General features: G+C 38.0%; 1 protein-coding gene across 2 annotated transcripts in view; it reads right to left on the bottom strand.

Annotated features, from left to right (window-relative positions):
* Exoc4 (exocyst complex component 4) overlaps positions 1 to 21,077 on the bottom strand; it is a 669,227-nt gene that overhangs the window by 204,891 nt on the left and 443,259 nt on the right. The gene's annotated exons all lie outside the window — the stretch shown is intronic.

The following is a 21,077-nucleotide window of genomic DNA, read 5'->3' as shown; positions in this document are numbered from 1 at the left end:
AGTTTGGGAAGAGGAGGAACCAGGGAGCATGGAGGGGAAGTATGGGGAGATAGAAAGGGAAGGGTAAAAGAATGGTAGCTAATCTTTAACTTCTTAAGGGTCCTGGGTCTGCACATAAAGGAAGGAATTGGGACACGAGTTAGGGGACAAAGGAGAATGTCAATTTTATTTGTAACATTTTTACTCAGTCAAATAAAGTATAGAGTACATAGATCATTTCATCATTATTTTTATGGCAAAAGACTGGAAATAACCCAAAGTCCATTTATCAGGCAAAAATAAACTAAACTGTAGCAAGCCACAACTCAGAATACAGCATAGCTCCCTCTGACCACCAAATGAAACAATTTTCCAAGTGTTAATGTGAAAAGACTTCCAGAATATAGTGGTAATTGAAAAAAGAGAACATACAGGATACTATGTATTTAGTAGTATTTACTACAATAACCTCTGCGTATATGCTCATTTATTTTTTTAATATAACAATACACAAGGAAGTCTTCCCCCCCCACTCTGACAAAAAGCAGGGGTGGGAGTGAGTCTGAGAAAAGAGTTAAGAATTCAACTTTTAATAATCATTTGATTGTTACAAACTATGAATGTATTAAGTACTTGATTAAAATTGAATTAAAAAATTATTCAAGACTGTATTTCATAAATTGCTTTCAAATTAGACCACATTAAAGTTTGGCATACACTTCCCTTAGTTGCTTAATCTAATAGTTTATTTAATAAATCAATATATTGCACATAATCTTTTACACTGTCAGTTACATCTTCCATTTGTCTCACAATAAACAGCTTCTTTTTAAAAATCTTTTTGTATTATAAAGACAATATACAGAGATTACCATTTCATAAGTTAACTAATGAGTTCATTTCGTTTTCAACAGTATCATGTCTTCCCTCGTTTTCTCCCAGTTTTTCCCTCCCAACCCCACTCCTGCATAAGTTTGTATAGTTCATTTTCAACACAGACTCTAGTGGGCATCACAGCTACACTGTTCACCCTTTGTGAAAGGGGAGACACAGAAATGGTGAGTACATTTCTTTTTGGACAATGTCACCCCTTCTCTGTTCTCTCTCCATTTTTCCATCCGTTCCCTCACCCAAATTGTAGAGTTCATTTTCAACATAGTTTCTACTATATATACTCCACTTTTACTCTTGGAGTATGCGCAAGGGGGTTTGTAGAAAAGGGTGGCATAGTGGTGCTTCTATAAGTTTATCCAAAAGAAGAAAGAAAAAGAATTCAGGAAAAGAAAGTGGCAATTAAGGTTAGAAAAAGAAAAATGGTATCTTATCTATACTATTATCATGGAAAAAGAAGAAAAAGCATGTTTTAGAGAAAGATCTCATGAACCTTTAAGGAGAGGATAAATGGAAGAAGGCAGGAAAAATGGGAGAATTAAAAGCGGATAAGGAATCTCATCGAGGAATTTCAAGGTCTTGAAATCCTACATCCTGCCATTTTGATCTCAACTAGTCCCCAGAGAAACTCCCATCAGGTGAATCTTGTCCAAAACAAAACTATTGCTTATCTGGTAATGAGCAAATGTAGCAATCCCTTCCATTATTTTAATATCACGAGGCTCATTCATCAGAATCCCTATGCACTTTCTTAGATTTAGAAAAAGTTTTCTTTTCTTTCTCCTTCCTTCCTTCCTTCCTTCCTTCCTTCCTTCCTTCCTTCCTTCCTTCCTTCCTTCCTTCCTTCCTTCCTTCCTTCCCCCCACTTTTTTTTTTTTTTGCCAGTTTTGTGGCTTGAATTCAGGTCCTGAGCTTTTTTTTTTTCCATTTCTTTATTGTTTTAAGTGATGTACAGAGGGGTTACAGTTTCATACGTCAGGCAGTGTGTTCTTTTCTTATCCAACTTGTTACCTCCTCCCTCATTTCCCCCCCGCCAATGTTTTACAGTTGGTTTACACCATATAGTTTTGTAAGCATTGCTGTTGCATTGGTTTGTCTTTTTATCTGTTGTCTCTCGATTTTGACATTTCCTTTCCCTTCCCTAGTTTCAATACGTGTATATACAATATCTAGGGTACTAAAGTCAATTTCAGGGCTGGGGAATATGGCCTAGTGGCAAGAATGCTTGCTTCGTATACGTGAAACCCTGGGTTCGATTCCCCAGCACCACATATATAGAAAATGGCCAGAAGTGGCTCTGTGGCTCAAGTGGCAGAGGGCTAGCCTTGAGCAAAAAGAAGACAAGGACAGTGCTCAGGCCCTAAATTCAAAGCCCAGGACTGGCCAAAAAAAGAAAAAAAGAATCTAAAATCAGTTACAGTGATATCAGAGGTAAAATCTTGCTCAAGGTTAGCTAGCACTCTACCATTTGAGCAATAGCACCACTTCCAGCTTTTAGAAAAAAAGTTTTTCAAGCAGAAAAATTTCTTAGAGTTTCAAAAATCTTAAACATTTATCACAACAAGATTTTTTTTTTTTTTTTTGGCCAGTCCTGGGCCTTGGACTCAGGGCCTAAGCACTGTCCCTGGCTTCTTCCCGCTCAAGGCTAGCACTCTGCCACTTGAGCCACAGCGCCGCTTCTGGCCGTTTTCTGTATATGTGGTGCTGGGGAATCGAACCTAGGGCCTCGGGTATACCGAGGCAGGCACTCTTGCCACTAGGCTATATCCCCAGCCCCAACAACAAGATTTTTAAAAATTAACCAAACAGTTCCTAAATAGTGATGAAAATATCTAAATTATCGGTATTTTCTTTCTAACCTTGAATTTGTGTTCAGTGCCCATAAAACAGGAAGTCACCGCAAGCAGCAATGGCAGAGGGGAAATTTCTCTTACATACAAATCATTCAGTCCCTGAAGCATCCACATCCGTCTCCAATGACAGACTGAGGCTGATGTTATCATTTCTAACTGGAGGGGATCTATTCAACATGTTTCCAAATCTGCTTTCAGGGCTGCAAGGCACCCCACTGTGCAGCAAGTACATAACACGTGAATGAGAACAAAACAGACAAATGCGGGCTGCCTTCTCTGCCCCTTCTCTGGTAGAAATCTGGAAGAACTGTGGCTACCAGGGGCTGGGGAGGAAGGGTGGAGAGGAGATATTGACCAAAAGATCCACAATCCAATTAGACAGAAGGAACAAATCCAAGATATCTATATACTGTAACCACGGCCACTATAGTTATGGATGATATTTTGTATAATTGACAGTAACTGTGCAGAAATTTAAGTATTCTTATCATGAAATATGTCTAATATGTGAGTGATAAGTATGTATAATTAACTCAATTAGTCATTCTAAAATGTATGCATATTTGGAAACACAATGATACACATCATAAATACAAAAGATTTTTATCAATAAAAATAATAAACACAATTAAAAAGAATGAGCTCTGGGTATGGTGCCTTATGATAATCCCAAATAGGCAAATCATAGTTTGAGGCCATCTTGGGCAAAAAGTAAGACCCCTTTCTCAAAATCTAGGTATGGTAGTGCATACCTGTAAGCCCAGTTATGTGGCAGTCATAGGGGTGGACCACTGTTCCAGGATGGCCTAAGCAGGAAGCATGAGGAACTAGCTGAACAAGAATGACAGCAGGAAGAGCTGGAGGCATGGCCTAGTAAGTACAAAGCACTGAGTTCAACTCCAGTACTGACTCCCATTTTTTTTTTTTTTTTTTTTTTTTTGGCTAGTCCTGGGCCTTGGACTCAGGGCCTGAGCACTGTCCCTGGCTTCCTTTTGCTCAAGGCTAGCACTCTGCCACTTGAGCCACAGCGCCACTTCTGGCCGTTTTCTGTATATGTGGTGCTGGGGAATCGAACCCAGGGCCTCATGTATACGAGGCAAGCTCTCTTGCCACTAGGCCATATCCCCAGCCCCCCATTTTTTTTTTAAGTTAGAAGTCATTTGCTAAATTGGCCAACTGCCCTTTGTTGGGGGCAGGAAGGACACAGAAAATGGACATTCCTGGCCACCTGGGAAGCCATCAACCTCACTGTCTCTAGGAAGGGAGGAAGCAGAGTGGTCATGCAGAGCACTCAGTACTCAGAGCTTTGAGCACATGGAGCTAGACGGGTCCTTTCACCTGGAGTGTGCGGGTGAAACTGGTCTACATAACGCTGTATGGAGGGCATCCAATTCCAAAGCGTCTAATTCACATGATTGTTCTCATGATTGAGGAAATACAAATGAAATGCTCAGAAAGGGACTGACAGAGAGTTAACCACTAAGTAAGCGGCTGCTGCTGTTTATTTTTCCTGGTCCTGGGACTTGAATACTGGGCCTGTGTGCTATCCTGAGTGTCTGTGCTCAAGGCTAGTGCGCTACTACTTGAGACACAGACTCGCTTCTGGCTTTTTCTGAGTAGTTTATCTGAGATAAGAGTATCATGGACTATCCAGAGTATCATGGACTATCCTGCCCAGGCTGGCTTTGAATGGTGATCCTCAGATCTCAGCCTCCTGAGCAGCTAGGATTATAGGCATGAGCCACTGGCACCTGGGGGCTGCTGCTATTTTTATAGCAATTACTATTACTATCATTTTGTAGACTTGATAAGGCTGGAGATTAGAGGCAAGTAGGATAGGTTTATTATTTTTTCACCTTGCTCCTTTACCACCCATAGTCATCAATTCAGATCAGTAGATTAATACTTTGAAAGTTTCAGCAGCAAACAGATTCAGGAATGACCAAGTTCCAATCTGGGGAGAGGCCAAGTATAAATGGCCCCCAATGCAGCCTCAGTGCCTAGCTCTATAAGAGGACAGGCATTGGTAAGACTTTGAGTAAAATATTGAACAACATAACTGACATGTCTTTAATCTTGACTGGTAGTTCCAGGAAATGTGGTGTGACCTACTGGTCCAGTATGCATTTACATCTGAGATCCAAATGAACAAATGGGAAGGAGAAAGAAAGAAACATCACCCCTTATCTCCATCACAACAATCTAAATGGTTCCTCTTTTTGAAAGAGTGTTTTCTGTTTATTTTCCCCAGATTTCACATTGCTTATTTTGTGCAGTATGATTGTTCCTTCTACATTTTCTCCCTGCTCTTTCACAGAACACTGAAAGTTCCTTTTAATGAACATATTCTTAAACTAATCATCTATTGGGGAACATTAATAGTAATACAGTTTGCAAATTTATTATAGACAAAACTATGATGATAATCTTCATTTTGCCTCTGTTGAACTATTTCCCATAAGGCAAAGTATGCCTTTTCAAGGCAGGGCTGCCTGAGGTCTTTCACTGAGTATGTTTTCTTTTTCTAATGATCTGGTGAATATGGGTGGGGTGGGGTGAAGGGAGAGACAAGGGCATAGAACAGAATCATCAAAACACTCATTTCCCCCCCTCCCAACAAGGCTCCTAATCAGCAACGTGGAAGTAAGAAATCACAGAATTTTTAACAGTGAAGAGTCTCATTAGGAAAGAAAGTACTTCACTTGAAAGTTCAACTCCAACACATATGGACCCCTGTCAGAAAGGTATTATCGCATCTCAGGAAATGCCTCCACGTGGGATTTCTGAGCCCTGCTCACGAAGAACAGACAAATGCAGAGTGCAGATACATCTGTGTACGTGGAAGAGAAGACAATGAAAATCAAAGAAAAGGATCTACATAATACGGCACGTAGAGCATCGAATTGCGGGGTTTGGAAGAACACGTTATCCAATCCAGCCTCCTAAATGTAAGACTGTAAACCTATAGGATAAACCCAAATATGCAAATGAAGAGAGCACACAAGCAAATCTCATCACAGTCAAATGTTTAAAGCAAGGGTTTCATTTCCTAAATTTGAATATTACTATTTGTACATATTTGACCAAAGGTTTTCTTTTCAGAATTATCAATGGGGGCCCTTTAAAAAGTTTATGCATATACAATACTTGTCTTTTAAAAATTGACCCTTCTTGCAACAGCTTTCTAACCCTTTCTTGGAATGCATGAATGAGCATGCATACTTACATTTCACCTAGTATTTTCTTTCTCCCTTTCCTTTCCCTTCCCTTCCCTTTCCTTTTCTCCCCCCTCCCCCCCTTTCTTCTTGCAAGTCCTGGGGCTTGAATTCAGGGCCTGAGCACTGTTACCTGGCTTCCTTTTGCTTAAGGCTAGCATTCTACCTTTTGAGCCACAGCGCCACTTCCAGCTTTTTCTTTTCATATGGTGCTGAAGAATCAAACCCAGGGCTTCATGCATACTAGGCAAGCATTCTACTGCTAAGCTACATTCCCAGCCCCTGGTATTTTCTAAAATTTTATCACGATGTAATTTCTATCTAGGGAAATTTAAAACCAATTAAAATTTTACTTGAATGTCCCAGACAACTTGCTTTAGGCCAGCCTCCTTAGCACAGATTCTATTTGATCCTAAAGCTCCATTTTTCCCATTTCATCTCAATCAAAAACTGAGGCTGCTGCCAGCTGGTAATATCCTTGAACACGAAGGTCCTATACTATATTGTAGGAGGTATAATGGGAGCTGCTCTTTATTTATTTGACTGAAGATAGTTGCTCATAGTGGACTTTTAACACAATATATCTGACATCCTTACCATGTTTTATTTGTATGTATAAAGACTGTACCTATTATATTATAGTTATATATGTAAATCAACTTAGCAATCAGAATTACTTCCAAGACATGGGCCCATCTTTATACAGAAGATTGCAACCAATCTGGGAAATGGAACTTCAGAAGACAGCAAAAGGCCCAAAACAACTCAGTCCACAGAAAGAAATCACCCACCACATCCCAGGAACACCCCTTTAAGATGTGTGCTAATTATGCAACTGCTCTTCATATGACATTTAAAGGCACAGCGCAAATTGAAAAACAACTTGGGGAAAAAAGGAGAGAAGCCTGAGAGGAATTGATTTGAGATATATTCAACTTACTTGTATTATCTGAGTGGAAAAAGATCGTTTAGAAATGATTTACAAGGGAATCATTTAGAAACAGCAGCAACAGGCATATTTAAGACCATAAATCAGTAGAACATGAAAACCAAAGAAAAATCCATAAAGGTTAATGCACTTTGGAGCACATTTGCCTCTTAATTCATAGGAGTAAGCCAATGGCACATCAGGAAGAGGCTCTCTCTCCCCCAGTAGTCTGTAATTGTTCATGCTGAGTCTAACTACTATCTGTTCCTTTTGTATAGAAAGATTTTCTGGGTAAAAGTGCAAAATAAGCTCATCATTGTAGAGTCCAATCATATCCTCAGCCCCATGCCCCTAGGAGACAATCTGCTGAACTAATGAAATAAACAGGGATTTGGGTGCTCTTACTTGTAATGAATGCAATTCACGCCTAGGACTACAGGAGAAAAGAAGTAAAAAAGAAAATCATTAAGTAACAGGAGAAAAGAATATTATCTACGAAATTTGGGCTCTGCAGGCTTACAAACAAATTTAACTTTTAAAAGTCTTTCCATGAGTATATTGCAAGTGATTTGCAACTACAGTTAAGTGCTCCCTCTAGACTCAAAAGCACTTTAGGTAAAAGTGAAGTAAGCCTCTTTAAAATGACAGCTGCTAAATTTTTTAAGCATATAATTTAGGAATTGAAGTGACTCAAACTCTAACCCTCAATATCACGCAATCTTTTCTTAACCCTACAAAATGCAAATGAATGGGCTGGGTGTGGTGGTGCAGACTATAATCCCAGCATTCAAAAGCCTGAAGCAGGATTGAGATTTTTAGGCCAGTGTGGGAAACACAGAGAGTTACAGGCCAGCCTATATTCTGCGACCCTGCCTCCAAAATTAACCAATGAATCAATCTATCGGTTCATCAATGGCTAATAATACAAAACTCAAGGGAATCTTGCTTCTCCACAAGACTTGGGACTATGTAGCTTACTTACAACTTAGCAACATACTAATTCTACCCCATCTTCTGTGCTCCAGATCCATTTAGCCAGGAAGCCCTAATGTTTTCCCTACTTCTTCCTCGTTGCAGGTCCTACACTGAAGTCTTTGATCCATTTTAAACTGATGCTGGTGCAAGGTGATATATAAGTGTCTTATTTCATTTTCTGCATGTGGAAATTCAGTTTTGCTAGCATTATTAGCTCAAGAGGCTCTGTGTTTTGGCCTCCATTATCAAATATAAAATGAATATAAGTCTATGGATTTCTTTCTGGGTCTTCTATTCTGTTTCATTAGTCCTCAGGCCTGTGTTTGTGCCAGTACCATGCTGTTTTTATTAGTATAGCTCTGTAGTAGTGTTTGAAGATTGGTATTGTTATTCCTCCAACACTATTTTCCTTGTTAAGGACTGTTTTTGCTATTTGGGGTCTTCTGTTGTTCCATATGAATTTTTGGATGGCTTTCTCTATCTCATGAAAGAATGATGTTGGGATTTATAAACAGTACTGCCATTTTCACATTGTTAATTCTGCCAATCCAAGAGCATGGAAGGTCTATTCATTTCCTTAAGTCTTCTTTAAATTTTTTAAGTTTTCACTATAGAGGTCTTTCGCATTCACATTCATACCTTGTTTTAGAAGTGATATAATAAGCTCCTCGTGGAAAAAGGTATTCAGTACATTTTTCTTATTCATTTTACTATTTTTTAAAAATAATTCTTGGCAATAGTCATGCATATACCAAGACAGCAACAATCTGCAGCATGAGAATAACTCTCCCAGACAGCTGAGTAATTAGTCCAATTAGTACTAGTATCTTTTGATCAAGAAGCTGTGCCCAAGGCGCTGGGGATGCCAAGTCACCTAAGCAAAGTGGACAGATGATTAATCTCCTATCTACACTGCACATCAGTGTTTACATACTTGAATCACATTCTTCTCTAGGGGCTGTTTTGACAATGATAATCATTCTCATTTCACATATGAGAAAATTGAAACTCATACAATTAACTAATATGCTAAAGGTCATACTCCTTCATGCTTCATGACTGTATCTTGAAGTCTATATTTGTTCTTTTATAACACATCTTAAAAATAGCAAAACCAAGCTGGGAGCTGGTGGCTTATGCTGTAATCCTAGCTACTCAGGAGGCTGAGATCTGAGGATCATGATTCCAAGCTAGCCCATGCAAGAAAGTCCGTGAGACTCTCTCTCATCTCCAGTAAACTACCCAGAAAAGGCCTGTAGTGGAGCTGTAGCTCAAATGGTAGAGGGCTCTCCTAGAGCAAAAGAAGCTCAGAGATAGCACCAGGCCCAGAGTTCAAGCACCAGGACTGGCAAAACAAAACAAAAAAAGCTGGCAAAACCAATAGGCATGCAAATTTAGAAGAATGTCAAACACATGCCATAGATTCAATGATGTTTTTCCTGATTAAATTTTACACATTTTGATAGTGTTATAAATCTTTGGCTATATACCACTGTATCCTGATCTGCTTTCAAACCTGTGTGAAGTAATGAGTATCATTTTGTTGGAAAAGCAGAGTAGAATGGATATATAAAAAGGAGTAACACAGAAGACTCTGCAATATTGATGTGTTGCTTTCCCAGCATGAGCAGGGCATGTTAGCAGCGCCATATACAGGCTCTAGGAAGAGTGAGAGACTCGGCATGAGGAAAGACTCCAGAATCTTCAGGCCAAGCACAGAATCTGCATACATTCAGTACTGTATTCTCCAATGACAAAAGTGAAAGAGTAATTAGACAATGGGGTTTCTCTTTAACCTGGTTGGCCACTTCCCCTAACAGCACAATTACCCTGCTAATGAGATTAAATTTGGTTTAACTAGAGGATTATTTCACTGCAGAGCCCCTGCTGACTGCTGTTCCCACAGGATCCATAGCTCTGTTGATGCACCCATCTAACATTCATTTGCCTTAATGAAAGCCAGACAGAAGAATTGGGCTTGCACAGTAGTGAAAACCACAAGGGCTTTTGTTTATACTGGAAAAAAAAGAGCCTTATTTAGTCAATCTGAATCTTCCTAATACCCAGTGAAATATTTATTAATGAGTATCAGCACAGCAAGCCAGGGAGCCTTATTTGCATTCATTTAAACCATAAATAATTGAAGGTAGATTTCATTCCTTAAGTCATGGTTTCAGAAAATTCCTCAGTAGCATGCTGAATAAAAGAGACCATTATTGAGATGAAATGTATTAAAAGTTAAGGATGGTAGATGTTTTTTCCTGCTCTTAAGACTGTATGCATCATTTCCTGATAATGCATAATTCATTATCCTATTATATTCACCTCACTAGAGGTGACACAATGAGACACTAGCAATTTTTTTCTTATTTCTTTAGGTCAGGATTATAGGGCAACTGTAGCAAGCTATGCCATTTATCAGGTTGGACCAAAAATTGGTTGTGAGGAGCCTTGGGGGGGCCCTTTATTCACTTATTCACTGAACACTTAAATTGCTTACATGTGTCAAGCACCACTACAGAGTAAGAATGACAACTAGACCAAACATAGAACCTGTTCTTTGGGAACTCATATTGAAGTCGTGCATCCAAAACCCAAACTTCTACCTCTGGTGGTCATTAAATAAAACTAAAGGGTCTCAAACAGTACAAGGGTGAAGGTAAGGGAAGGGCAATTGGGAAAAGGCATCTGAACTGATAGGAAATATCAGAGCATACTATATGTATTAATGGTATATCCTTACGTAACTTTCATAAATACCCATTTTTATTTCATTTTAGACACATGTAGACATGTGCTAGATCTTGAGATGCTAGATCTTACTGTAACTGATAGTAGAGGGAATAAAAAAAAATTTCAAACCACTGATACACAGAAAAAAAATGACTTAAGAATAATACTAGATAAGCTAACAGCACTAATAATTATACATACCACTCTGTGAACACACATCATCCCCTCCAGATCTAGGCTCTTTGACACTATGAGATGGGATAGATTCATCACTGCATTCTCATAGTGCTTAGCATAGCACATTTATTAGCAGCTGTTTATCACAAACTTTCTTCATAAAGTGACAAGTTAAGTTTGCTCTAAAAACAGCTACGTTAAAGTTGGCCTCTATGAAGAAAGTACACATTCCTTGCTGCTGGCCAATGCTTAAGACAATTTTGTCCTTGTATCACTCTGCCTATGATAACGACACCTAACTTCATGTGTACAGGCTTTAAGGAATATACTTTCCTAAACCTCTACATTCAGGAAATAATCAGAAATTACAGACTATATTGCTGCTAAGACAAATGGGTGTCTCTTATTAAGTGGATTTGCAGGGGTATAGGAGATGACTTTTTGATTATTCATAAAGAATATAACATTGTTGTCCAATAACAGAATGTAAGCATGAGGATGAGAGGAAGTTAGTAAATAATGTCTAGCTCTCAGCCAACAAGAAAAAAATTACCATAAATCACCATAAAGTGTTTCTTCTTTTTGACAACTGATCTTAACATTATTTGAAACAAAGGAAAGAACCCATATTATCAGAGGACTAAAAAAGTCAGTACAGGAACAATACTTAATAAAGTAACTATAACTAAGTACTGGTTTATGAGGACAATAAAATTTATTATATTATTGAAACAAAACAGGAAAATGCTTATTCTTGGAGTTCCAAGTCTTCCATTAAGACCATCATAGGTGATTATTTTAGGTATTGGTATTGAAAAGGAAGAATCTCTTCCATCTTGGTCAATAAATTAATTCTCTGGAGATACTATATAAAAATGCAGATGATCTATAGAAATATGTGACAGGGTAGAAGGATAGGATGACACAAAATCCAGTTTCCTTCGTCAGAACCAGCTGACCTCCTCTCATGATGTCAGTATCGAGTCACTCTGAGTGTGACTGGGTAACCTACTATGTTACCATACTTATTTTTATGCACTGTAGTATCTATTTTCACAAGGAAAATACTTAGGGACCTTAACCAAAGGGTGAAAAGTGGAAGGAAGTCTAACTGCATTGTATTTCCCGGTTGGAGAGGCAATAGTTTATCTCTAAGTAATTTTCATAGGTAATCATGATTGCATCCATTATCACCCTGGGTACACGAGTAGATTCTCAACACAACCAACATATGATTGGAACTGTATGATATAACTGACCTACATTCTACCTGTCTTTAAGAAGTTCAGAACCTTATTGTATGCAGTCTATATTAATCTTTCACAGTCTAAGGAATGCAACCATGTGTTTCTACCTCATCTTTCTCTGTCCTCTGCTATTTCATAATGAAATTATTTTTCCTCAACTGTATTTTCATTTCTTTGAGCACAGAAATTGTGCTTTTTATTTTTTCTATATTTCCTGTGGGTCTTATCACAGTCTGCCAGTTATATTAGGAACTCAGAGGTATGATCTTGGGGACAATATGAATAGAGAAGGAAGCGCAGAGATTACAGTCAGACAGACCCAGGCTGGCATCTTAGTTCTCTCCAATATTTAACTGTTGGACTTTCTTGACAACCCAGGCTTCTAATTGCAAAATGAAGAAATAATACCTAACTTGAAGGATTATTACAAGGTTAACCAAGGATGAATGTTTTGGAATAGTGCCTTCCAGGTTACCTAATGCATGTAAGTACAGTACAGTAGCACTCACTATATGGTAAGAAAACCCTATAACAGTTAAATTTTGGTTCATTTATTTGTAAATGGGCCAATTATGTATGAGTATCATAAAAATTATGCCACTAACAAAAGTTAAGAATGAATTTCTTCAATGACTTGGAATGCCTCAGTTTGTAATTACGGCACTGTACACAGCTTACTTAGAGCTTACTATCATAGGTTTATGTATTATTTATAATGTATAACACCTTTTTGTGTATATTACCAGTAATGATAATAATAGTTGATAATAATGGGGATTACCAATAGGCAAGGAAGCTGACAAAGATATTTTGTATTTAGGCATCTCAAAGAATTAACTGTCTAAGACGACTCTTCCTCTAGGACTCAAGGTCTTACTGCAATGTGATTGCATGTTACCTTCAGGAAATGCTTAAAATATCTCCTTAATGACTATCAATCTCCTTTTATTGTCTTCTTTTGTTTTATAGAACTTGTCCTATTCAATGCTATATCTAAAGATTTGCTCATTCAGTTAAACTCTCATTTGTTTTACTGGAATGTAAACCCCATGAGAAAGGCTTTTGGTTAATTCATGTATTCCTAGGACCCAGAAGAGTGCCTGGCACATAGCAGTTGATATTCAGATACTTGTTGCGTAAATTTAAGACTGTCAATGAACCAATAGTGTTGCCCAGAGACAATGTCTTCACTGCTTCTCTGACAACAGCCAGTTATTCTTCTAAAGCCTTACATTTTGTCCATTTTGCATCTCCATAATCCCCAGTGACATCCAGAAGTAAAACTAGAATCTATAAAAGTGGTTATGTAATACTGCTCTAGACCTCAACACTTCTTTTTTTAGTATCTCATTAAGATTATTGTTTGATAATTATACCTGAGAAGTGAAATGACAAGGATGAGTCTAATGAGATTACTTGGGGAGAATAGCTTCAATTTATTTTTTTTTTAACTTATCACCAGTAGCACATTCTTCCATGTTCAAATCCTACAGCTCTCAATCTGGCCCCCTGTAAAAAGTAACATATGCTCACAATAAATCTTTAAAATGGCTCTATTAATAGAGTGGCTGTGGTGACAGTTTTATAAATGGGCCCCATCTTTATGCAAACTGTGTTTTATTAGATTGCATTATAATGATTTGTAATAAGAAGGCCAAGATGAATTCTGAGAGAAGGCACTCTAAATGTTCCTAAGCCTGTTAGGGGTTTCAAAGCCTGGGTATTGTGTGTGGAGGACTGTGTATTCCCAGGAACAACAGACACCATCAGATTACTTTTGCTACAGTTGTATGCTTTTCTGCCTGCTTTCTTCCCAATCAGATAATAACAGTCTAATAACTGGCTTTGTGTCTGTCAATCCAATTACTTCCTATTTGGGATAGGCTGACATTCTATTAAGTCAGCAGACAGATGGCAAGGTCTTTCATTACCCTCTGACTGAATAATTAGCTTCCTAGGCACACAAGCAGGGAAGGAGCTCATCTATGAAGTCAGGTGTTTCCCAAATAAAACCAGACATAGATCAGTAAAAATAATCTTGTTAACCCAATGTTATGTCAATGCCATGCCTGTAACAGGCAGAGCCATCTAGTTTCTCCTTCAGTGAACTAAGGGGCTTCCTGAGAAAGCTGGATGAGGAAGGGGTGGCTCTCAGGCCATATTTCTCCTAGAACCCTTTTCCCCATATGTCTGCTACTTCATCCCAAGAAAAATGCAAACTCAGTCTAGAATCCAAATACTGTTACCATGGGAAAGTAAAACTGTTCTTTCATTAGATCCAATCTCATTAAGAAACTGAAAATATAAAATATTGACTACAAGAAGCCTCCTATGAGGAAAGTTGGTTGGAATCTCACGGAAAACTACCATGCCTAGATAACTGTCCATAGCAAATTCAAATGAAATCATACAAATTTTAATAAAACTACCTTAGGATTATACATATTTATTGGATGTGTACAATATAATTAGGATAAAAAAGAATTTAAATGGAAGCAACGTATGGCTTCCATATTCCCTACTCTACCATAATAATCAGCATATAACAGCTGTTAATAAAGTTAAGGATGTGTTAAAGAACTTGTTAATAATGACAATGCCAAATTTAAGAGGAAAATATGTATTATAGTTGGTTAATGCCTCAAGATTGACCTAGACTTTACTTCTAAGAACCAATGTGGCTTGATCCTCCTGGGGTAGCTCCGTCACAGAACCCTCACCCTCATGGTCAAATTCTAGCTATGTATTTGGCATTTCAAGTCTTTCTTCAGGTAGGAATGATAAGCACAGAGACAAGCACGATGTCATGACAAGAATATGGCCTGGGAATTGGAAGACCAAGATTCCAACATGGCTATACTATTTTTAAGTATGTAACTCTGAGCCTCAGTGTAGTCACTGGATTCTTTCACATGGCACTTAATATGAGATGCTGTCATGATTTGGCTTTGTTTTCTCTGTTTTTCCTAATTGTTACAGTAAATCCCTCCGGGCCCTACATGGAAACTGACTCATCACTGCTCTCTTATTATGAATATTCATTTCCAAAGGGTACAAAGACTAATAAACTCCCTGTTGCAGGGAACAGAGGGTCAAAATGTTAAAACAAACTAAAAGCAGGGAGACATTCTTATGCTGAACCACCAAAGCAGACAACTTTACAGCCTTTTAATGAGGATCATATTTTCATGGTTGTGTTTAGAGGGAAAAACAAACCCATTAACAACTGTTGTCTCTTTCCTGTCTTCATTCCTTATTCCTTCAGTATATTAAAAAATGGTTCCATAGAAACTCGCTTGTGTAATATCTAATTTTCAAAAAGGTTCTTTGAATACAACATCTCTTCAATTTAGCATTTAAGAAAGCATGCACAGTGAGTAGATGCTTTGAAAAGCAGATGGTTACACTGGAAGGTGTTCACTCAAAAGGCCCAAAGAATCTAGTTACTGAAAAGAGGAGAGGATGATCATAGCCGGCAGTTGTGACACGGACACATTCAGGCTATTATCAGCAGCCTGGACCACTTCCAAGCAACTAATATAAAGATGGAAGAAACATCTGTGCTAAAAAAAAAAAAAAAAAAAAAAAAAAGAAGACTGAAAGAACTGAATTGAAAGCAGTATCTTTCAGGTGCTAAGTGAAGAGATGGAAGAGCCTAGTAAGTTCAAATCAGGAAAAAGGTGATTTAATTTTGAGATTTCACAAACCCTGAAAATTAGGTAAGAATGCTCAAGTGGAAGAGCAGGCTCTGTTCCTGGTCTCACAAAGAAGCCAAGTCGCTTCAGTGCTACTGGTAAACGATTCAAGGAGATAGAATGCCAAGAAGTTTCCTGAAGTCATTCACCATTTAGACTGGGAGATGATTAGGCTTCGACTCAATTTGAACAATAAAATAAAAAGATCATGAAAACATATGATATGATTTCTCTAGAGTCATGTGTTTTATTGGCAGAGTATGACTGTGAGCTACAATTACAGCTCCTTGGGTGGTGAAGATATGATTATTACTGCTTGAGGCTGGCCCAGGCAAAAAATGCAAGACTTTATATGATGAACAAACTAAAAGCAAAAAGCACGGGAATGTGGATCAAGTGGTAGAAAGCGTACCTATCAAGAGAATGGTGCTAACTTAAATCCCATTACCAATTAACAAATAAATGAACAAAAACAAGTTGTCTTTGTGACTAGAACTGAAGAATATCAGAAGCCTCATGAAAGGATCAACACTGATTGGAAACCTCTCATCAATCATTTGATTAATGAAGTAAAAGATTGGACATGAGAAGAGAAAATGGCTCCCCTTTCCTGCCCTAAAACCTAACTTCCTCATTAGCTGCTCGGTATACCAAGAGAATAGGAGAAAAGGGCCTTCCAAAACACAAGGCAGACCTTTACACTGCTGCTAGGAGGGCAATCGTTACCTTGGAGTTGAGTATTTTAGATCCACAGTTCCAAAGTTACATGAGGTACCAGATAAATGCTAAGGATTAATGGAATGCTACTTCTGTCTCTGTTAGAGTCTCTTCAGATCACTAGAATTAAAAGTATCAATGAAGATGATAAAATGAGGCAAAAAGCTTCCTGCTCAAGCTGCTCTTGGAAGATTGTGAGGCTTCATTTCTACTCAAATATTTTCATTTGCTAATTGAAAGCATTACACGTGCTCTGCCAGTAATCAGCTTGTTTCCACAGATAAAAATAAGGGTGAAGGGTTAGGCAGAAGATGGCTCAAAACAGCTGAGAGTGTTCTCACTCACCTGCCTTTCTCCCAGCAGAGCTGCGGGTGTTTCCAAGGAGGAGGAGACCTTGTGGTAAGAACTTACCACTCAGTTCCCTCCACACTAAGGACCTCCAAATCCACTCCACCTAAAGTTGACTACTCCTTTCTGCCATTTGATATCTCTACTTGAAGCACTGTAAATGCATACGCATTATGTCCTTTTCCCAGAACATTAACATTGTCTTAGATTTTTATAGTTCCACTTTCCTTTTGGGGAAAAATGTGCATTTTACAATAGCTCCACTTATTGCTTCATCATGGCATGGTAATTTTGATTTTTGTGAACAATTTTCTTCTCTGGCAGGTTTTCTTATTTTCTATATTTCCAGCAAGTGAAATGCCTGACTTGTAAATAAAGAAATCAGCTTCCATGGGCAATATGGAAAGTGCCTTTGGGGAATTTGAAGTGATGAAGTAGTATGAGCTATTTAACTCTGATTTGAGTAGAAGCAAATGTTCTAAAAGAACTATCTTAAATCATGAGAGGAACCAAAGGAATGCTGGCAGATCTGCTAAGCCAGGACACTTACAGCAGGCTCCGTGAATTTCCTGATACGGTGGGTAAAAATCTGGGCACACTAGTATTATTCTGGTCTTTAGCTCTCATCAGATTCTCAAAATTTCTCTAAACCATAAATTTCCCTTAACCAGAGTCTTATCCTCACATGAAAGGTAAGACTCAATTGTCTTCACATCATGAGATACAAGAATAAAAGTAAGAGATGACTGTCGATTTAGTTAAATCCCTAGATGTGTGATATCTAAATCTGAGGTACCATTTATTTTTTCATAAAGATGAGATATTTAAAGAACACAGATTTTAGCTTATATTTTGGGTGGTATACAAATGAATTACCTGAAATATATAGGTTCAAATAGAACTCAAATAGTGCAATTCCTTAGCAAAGCAAAGTCAAGGTCCAACAAAATGAACACCAGGAAGTAGGTACTCGAATGGAGTGTGTAGAGGCAGGATGTGTGAAGACAGTGAAAGGAGTGACATTGATTAAATTGTATTCATAAATTGTTTTGCTAAATGTCAACTCCTTGGTACACCACTTTAAAGACATTTTTAAGGAGAAGCATAGATGTATTTTTAGAGAACACCATTTGAGGTAGCAAGACTACACACTCAACATATCTGGATTTGAATCTTGGTTTTGTTGTCACTGCACTGTTTTCTTTCAAGGCACACAATTTCTCCGGTCTTAATTTGTAATTGTTGAAAATACTTCCATGCCAATAATTTATTTTACTAATTCTGGTGGAAATTTTGTTTTGAAATACTTTTCCCTTATTAAGAGACAATTTATTTTGGATTTTTAAAGAAAACTAGATCAAGTCAGATTACTGAAGAATAACAAATCTGTTCTTCTATTTGTCCACATCAATAGCCAATCGCTATTAAAGAACCTCTCTCTCTATGGAGCATACAGTAAATGTTATATCATAAGCCGACAGAACTTCAGCCAAAATATAAACACAATTATTGATAATTTTGTACCCAAATTGAGTGCATTTATACATAACAAGAATAAAATGAGAGTAATTTGTGAACCTTAACATCAACTTCACAAACTTATGGAAACAAGGCACCCCGGGTAGGCAGTTAATGAATGAGATCAGTTGCCAGATTCCTTCCAGATCTATAGTATTAACATTTCACCACTGTCAGTGGAGAAGAGAAGAGCCATACATGCTCCAATTCTAGTCCCTTAATATCCAGCTCTAACAGAAATGATACTTCAATGATTAAAACATTCCACATCTCCCATTTACATAAATGCCTTCTTTCACTAAAACCTAATTATGTCTACAACTAAAGTAGATATTTAAACTGATAATTCAATTGATGTAATGTACATCCCACTCTATGCTTCAGAGAGTTGAGTTTAAATGCCTTTTTTGATTACTAATTATTTTCTAAGTGAGTTTAATGCTTATGGAAGCTATTGAGACCACATGCGTGAGAATGAATGTGGTCTGTTTATTTGAGAAGCAGGTTCCATAGACCCTCTGGTAGCACACAGCATAAATTCTACCTGCAAATCTCAATGTGTAAGGCTTGCTTTGTGGAACTCAAGAACATTGAAGTCCGAACATCTTTGTTTCACTTGCTGGCTAGTTAAAAATTTTAAACAGGAAGACTCCTTAGCTCTATGAATGAGGAGGGATGGATTCCTTGGAAATGTGACTAGTCATTTATTTCATGCAGCCATCCACAAAATACAAACAGTGTGAAACAGGGCTAACGTGAACGTGTCATAAAGGCATCTAGTTTCAACATATTTTCTACCAACTGTCTAAATTCTATCACTTTGGTGTAATTTAAGGTGTTACAGTAAGAACCCCCACAGTTCCAGGAAATCCAATCACATTTTTGCATCATCTGTTTCAGCCTCCTCATTGCTTAGCAACATTTAAGTGCCCCCAGTGGGATGGGCAGAGACTCATTAGCAGCTTAAAGCTTAAGGACTATTAAGCAAGCTCAGGTGAAGACATCTCTCAGACTTTTCCAGTGAAAATCAATTCGTCAAATTCCTTTCCTGTCTACATTGTGCTATATGCTCTGTTGCTCCCAGAAAAAAGAAAAGAAAAAGCTTGTATCTACTTCAGCTGAGGAACGTGCAGTCTACCCAGCGATCGCGGATTCATTGGCCATCTTGTGCATGGTGAAGTAGGCTGACTCTTATTTCTGCTGGGAAGATCAGGTTGTGTTATGTGCTCATTATTTGGGAGGTGAAGGGCAGCTTCCGATTCCCTCAGGAGCTGCCTATCACTAATGGCGGCAGGTTTATTGCAGGAGAATATATATTTCATCTAATTACGTGGTCCACAGGCTGGAGATGTCACTATCCAGACAAAGTGGCAAATCCTTGGACGTTTTCTACAAGATGATCAATATGTTGACTATATCTACGATGGGAAGTTAAAAACGGAGTCAGTGGAATACGGTTATGAGGGTTAAAATGCACACCTTACACGTAAAATCTATCACTACTTTTAACAACGGTATACTCTGTGAAATTCAAGTTGGAAAGAAAAAATGCCTTTCCCATCATACCCTCACCACCAGCAGTAGAATAACAAATTGGCTGGGAAATAGATGGATTAGTAAATCTGTAATTATTATAATGTTAACCTTGGACCTAAATACAGTTATTGAGGTAGAGAGCTTCATACCGAGAAACCAAGACTATACCCGAGGGTTAACAATGAACTTCCACAATCTTTAGTCTTCATTCTAATGTAGCACTTTTTTTAAAATCAGAAACTGGTAATCTTACATCATCAGTGGAAAATTATATTAGGAGGGCTGCTGGACAGCAACTATTGGACATATATGTAAAAGCAAAATGTGCACTTTTTTGTTCTTGGGGCGAGGGAAATGACCGAGTACTTGGAAAAATATCGGAAGGCAGAGTAGCAAAAATGAGAGCTTCGATGAAGCCTTAATACTCAACCTAGTGTTCCAGGTTTTCATATACCAAATAAATTATTAAAGAGTTTATCATATTTCTAGAACAAATACAGGTCCACAATATACACTGACCTATGCTTTCCTTTCCTCCCTTCCTTTCTTGCTCTCTGAACATGGCAGAAAATTTGAATTTTATACTGTAACCTCTCTGTACGTCAGTTTGATAATAAAAATTTGAGAAAAAAAATAAAATATGATTTGCCTAAAAAAAAAAAGAAATAAAAAACTAAAGGAAAAAATGAAAAAAAGAAAAAGAAAATTTGAATTTTCCCGTGACTGAATTCCAAGACTTATCATGTGTTTTAACAAAATTGTGTTGGCCACCATGTAGAAACATGAATATAAGGCCACGAGTAATAAAAGCACCAGGTATGAGCACAGATAAAAGATTATATAGAATGGTTACCATGGTAGCAATAGAGACAGAATGATCAGTATTTAGATTCTCTATATGGTCTGAAGGTAGAACACCCATGATTTGGATGGGGTACTGTGCCTGTGGGATAAGAAAAAGAGAGTAAGACATGATGTGAAGGTTTTGGTGTAAGCCAGTGGAAGGATGGAACTGAGGTGAACGCGATAACAGGAGAAACAGTTTTAGGGAGAACTTTGAGGGAGTTGGTTTTTTTTTTTTTTTTTTGCCAGTCCTGCGGCTTGGACTCAGGGCCTGAGCACTGTCCCTGGCTTGTTTTTGCTCAAGGCTAGCACTCTGCCACTTGAGCCACAGCGCCACTTCTGGCCATTTTCTGTATATGTGGTGCTGGGGAATCGAACCTAGGGCCTCATGTATATGAGGCAGGCACTCTTGCCACTAGGCC

This window comes from Perognathus longimembris, chromosome 2 (genome assembly GCF_023159225.1).
Source record: "Perognathus longimembris pacificus isolate PPM17 chromosome 2, ASM2315922v1, whole genome shotgun sequence".
Lineage (NCBI taxonomy): Eukaryota > Metazoa > Chordata > Mammalia > Rodentia > Heteromyidae > Perognathus > Perognathus longimembris.
This window is presented reverse-complemented; position numbering and strand designations above follow the sequence as displayed.